Consider the following 4,956-nt stretch of genomic DNA (forward strand, 5'->3'; position numbering starts at 1 on the left):
TTGGTTTGAAAAAATGTATAACAACTTTGTTGGGATGTGATTCATATGCCATACAATTCACCCTTCCATGGAGTACAACTCACTAGTTTGTTTTTTTTTTAGCATATTCAGTATGTACAACCATCACTAGACAGCATATTAAAAAGCAGAGACATCACTTTGCCAACAAAGATCCATCTATGGTTTTTCTAGTAGTCATGTATGGATGTGAGAGTTGGATCATAAAGAAAACTGAGCGCCGAAGAACTGATACTTTTGAACTGTGGTGTTGGAGAAGGCTCTTGAGAGTCCCTTGGACTGCGAGGAGATCCAACCAGTTCATCCTAAAGGAGATCAGTCCTGCATGTTCACTGGAAGGACTGATGTTGAAGCTGAAACTCCAATACTTTGGCCACCTGATGCGAAGTGACATTGGAAAAGACCCTGATGCTGGGAAAGATTGAAAGCAGGAGGAGAAGGGAATGACAGAGGATGAGATGGTTGGATGGCATCCCCGACTCGATGGACATGGGTTTGAGCAAAGTCTGGGAGATGATGAAGGAGAGGGAAGCGTACTGTAGTCCATGAGGTTGCAGAAAAGAGTCAGACACGACTGAGCGACTGAACGACAAAAACAACTCTCACTACAGTTAATTTTACAGCATCTCCCACCCTGAAAAGAAGCCCTGTGCCCGTCAGCCGTCACTCCCCACCTTCCCTCACCGCGGCCCCAGACGACGCTGGTCTAGTTTCTGTCTCTGTGGGTTTCCTAGTCTGGGCGTTTTACAAACGGAATCACGCGACACATGGTCCTGTTGGGACTGGCTTCTTTCACTCAGCGTGAGGTTTTCAGGGTCCATCAGGTGGTCATTATGTAACAGTATTTAATTTCTTTGCATGGCTAGGTACTGTTCCATTCCATGGACATGCCACCTGTTGTATGTCCATTTATAATCCATTGTTATCCATTAGTGGGTGTTTGGATTGTGCTCAGTTTTTTGGTTCTTAGGGAAAATACTGTGGACACTCATATATGCTTATGCGGAGATAACTTTACAATCTGTTCCATACATACCTGAGAGTGGAATTGCAGGGTCATATGGTAAAGAAAGTGTTAGTCGCTCAGTCATGTCCAGCCCTTTGCAATTCCCACAGACTGTAGCCCGACAGGCTCCTCTGTCCGTGGAATCCTCCAGGCAAGAATACTGGAGTGGGTTGCCATTTCCTTCTGCAGGGGATCTTCCCGACCCAGGGGTCAAACCCAGGTCTCCCACATTGCAGCAGATTCTTTACCGTCTGAGCCACCAAGGCCGGATGGTAACTCTATGCTTAACCATTTGAGGAACCGCCAGCCTGTTTTCCCAAGAGACTGCACCATTTTACGTTCCCACCAGCGGTGAAGCTCTGATGTCTCCACATCCTTGCCCATCCTTGTTATTTTCTGTCTTTTAAAAAATTCATGTAGTTACCCTACTCGATATGAGGTGGTATCCCTCTGTGGCTTGGGTTTGCATTTCCCTTGATGTTGAGCATCTTTTCATGTGCTTTTGGCCTTTTGAATATTTCCTTTGGAGAAATGTCTATTCAGATCTTTTGTCCATCTTTAAATTGGGTTACATGCCATTTTTAATACTGAGTTGTAAGAGTTCTTTATACATTCTGGATAAAAGCCCTTTATCAAATATGTGGTTTATAAATATTTTTCCCATTCCATGGGCTTTTTACTTGTATCTTTTGTGGGCTTCCCTGGTGGCTCAGGTGGTAAAGATCTGCCTGCAACGTGGGAGACCTGGGTTCGATCCCTGGGTCAGGAAGATGCCCTGGAGAAGGGCATGGCAACCCACACCAGTATTCTTGCCTGGAGAATTCCATGGACAGAGGAGCCTGTCGGGCTACAGTCTATGGGAATTGCAAAGGGCTGGACATGACTGAGCGACTAAAACTTGAATTGAAGCACGAAAATTTCGAGTTTTTTTATTTTTATTTTTTAAGCTATATGGCTGGGGGATCTTAGTTCCCCAACCAAGCATCTAATCCAGGCCCTTGTCGGTGAGAGCACAGAGTCCTAACCACTGGACCGCCAGGGAATTCCCCAGAGGTTTGGCTTGGATGGAGTCCAATTTGTCTGTTTTTTCTTTGGTTTCTTGTGTTTTTGGTGACCTATCTAAGAAGCCTTTGTCTAACCCAAGGTCACGAACATTTATTTCTGTGTTTTCTTCTAGGAGTTCTGTGGATTTAGCTCTTCTGTTTGGGTCTACGATCCGTTCTGAGTTAACTTTTCTGTATGGTGAGCAGTAGGGACCCGGCTTCGCTCATCTGTGTATGGGAGGCCGGGGTCTCAGCACCCTCTGCCCACCCCCTGAGTCCTGCTCTCATGCGCTCTGAGACAGCTCTGACCCCCTGGAGACCACCAGGACCTTTCCCCCTCTCTGGAGTCAGTCATTCCGGGGAGCCTGAAGTTGGCTCTCTGTGGCCAGAGTGTGGGCAGGGGACATGCGGGGAAAGGCGGAGATGGAGAGGAGGGCTCGGGCTAGAGATTCCAAGCTGGGATGCCAGGGGGCGGGAGGGTGGGCTGACGTGTCCTTGAGGGTGGCAGGGGCTGCGTGGTGGAGGGGAGGGGCGAAGTAGCTGAGAGAGCATGGTGCCCGCCTGGGCTGGCCCAGGGTGTCCAGCGCTGGACCCGGCACTTCTGTGGCACTTTCAGCTGCCAGCACGATGCCTCTTTAACCCAAGCCCCAGAGTGGATGTGTTCCTCGCCAAGTCTGCCAGGCTGTTCCCTGTAATTTCCCTGCGGATGGGTCGGGAGCTTCAGCCCCGAGGCCCGCGGTTCCCTGCCCCCGAGAGGCCTCAGAGCCCACCCCGCCCTCCGCCGGCTCTGGTCACCCCCAGCCCTCCCTGAGTCTGTGCAGACGCAGTGAATGGGCTCCTGCTCCGCCGGCCCAGCCAGCCCGAGTGACCTCAGCCCCAAGGCATGCCCCCTGCCCACACCCGTCTCCCCTCCCGGCTCCAGGCCTGGTGCTCTGGAGCGCGGGCTGGGCTCCGGGCCGCCCCCGGGGAGCAGTTCAGGGTCCTCCTCTCCACTTCCTGGGCCCCCCAGCTCCCAGTTTCCTACCTCCCAGCCTGGCCAGGCTCCCCGCAGTGACGCTTCTGTCTGGAGGTGGATGGTGCCGACGGTTGTGCGTTGTGAATGTGTTTAATGCCCCTGAACTGTACACCTAGAAATGATCTAAAAGGTAAGTGTTATGCTATATCTGTTTTACTACAGTTAAAAAGAAAAAGTCTACACCTCCTTTACCAGCAATGAGGGGCCTCCTTCTACAGTGGAAGTCAGCCCGCCGGCCCACTTCCATCCCCTCTGCAGCACCTGGGGAGATTTCAGCTTCGGTGCCCACCTCCAGGCCTCTGCCCGCGCCGCTTTCCGACCAAGTGGAATGCCCACTTCACCCGGGGCACCCTCAGTGTTCTCCCCCTGTGCTGGGCACCTGTGGGGGGCCAGGGACTCCTGGACAGATGGGCGGACAGAGACTGATTCTTGCATACGCAAAATGCTGCTCACGATGGGCTCGTGGGAATTTACAATCAACAATCGAGGCTTGGCTCTGATGTCTCCCACGGCGCTATTTATGACCCTGAAGATTGGTGTGACATTTGGTGGCCTCCTAGGAGGCCACGTTGGTAAAAATTAGCCTGGGTCTATGCCTGTACGTCTTTCTATCAAAACCTGGAAGGAAACTCTCCGTGTGAACCATGCTGCAGGGGCCCTGGGTGAGTTTTTCCTTTGTTGCTTGCCTCTCTCTCCATTGACATGTATGGAGGGTGTAACTTTGAATAGTGGTTTTTAAGAGATGTGTGTGCACGCACGTGTGCACATATGCATGTGCCCACGTGTACATGTGTGTGCAATGTGTGTGTATGTGGTGTGTGTGCGGTGCATGTCCATGTGTGCTCAGGGGTGTGTGGGTGCGTGTGTGTGCAGTGTGAGTGTGGTGGGTGCAGTGTGTGTGCACGCTCTCCCGGGCGTGTGTCGGCATCTACACTCCAGCCAGCGTCCTGCCCAGCAGGCAGTCCTGGTCCCTGAGGCAGCCTGCTCCCAGGGCATGGAGAGAGTTCTCCCCTGACTTCCTGTCCTGGGACTCCTTCTGGAGGGGAGGAGGGGGAGGGAGGGAGGAGGAGGGGGAGGAAGGGAGGAGGAGGGGGAGGAGGAGGGGGAGGGAGGAGGAAGAGAGGTTAGGATGTGAAGGGGGAGGAGGGGAGAGAGCAGGTAGGGGAGGGGGTAGGAGGGGAGGGGAGGAGGAGGAGGGAGGAAGGGGAGGGGAGGAGGGGGAGGGGGAGGAGGGGGAGGTGGACGGGGGAGGCCAGCACCTCCAGCTGGGCCCTGGCAGGGGCCAGGATGCTGAGAGCACAGTGCTGACTGTGGTTCTGGGAAGGCCAGGCTCCTGGGGACAACACCTTGCTCTTCCCTTTGTCACCACAGACGGGAGGAGCTGAGCTGGTCCGGGTCTCAGGTGAGGACGCCCAGGCCCAGGGAGGCATTGCTGAGCCGGAGAGAGTAGGGTGGGGGGTTCGGAGCTCTGCGGCCCCGCCCCAGGGCTTCGCCTCTCCAGCTGGCCACCGGCCACATGGGGACGGCGTAGACATGAGCGCTGCCCTCCAGCAGGCGGGTGTCCAGGAGCATCTATCGAGCATCACTGCACACACCAGGCAAGGCCAGCGCACAAGGGTCCGGTCTACACTTGGCCAGAGTCCGTGTTGGAAAGCATCCTGGAGCCCGGTGCCCCGGCCACGTCACAGCCCGCCGCTCACCGGCCCTCGGCCCCGAGCAGCCACCCACCCACTGAGGTGCTGTTTCCTCACCTGCAATGTGGGCCGCCGCGCTGACCTCACAGTGGTCACGGCTGACCGCCGAGGCCGACCCCCAGGTGCCGCCCGCACTGCACTCCGTAAACACGTCAGGGCCTCCCATCCGCTGTCCCCCGA

Source organism: Muntiacus reevesi, chromosome 22 (assembly GCF_963930625.1).
Source record: "Muntiacus reevesi chromosome 22, mMunRee1.1, whole genome shotgun sequence".
Lineage (NCBI taxonomy): Eukaryota > Metazoa > Chordata > Mammalia > Artiodactyla > Cervidae > Muntiacus > Muntiacus reevesi.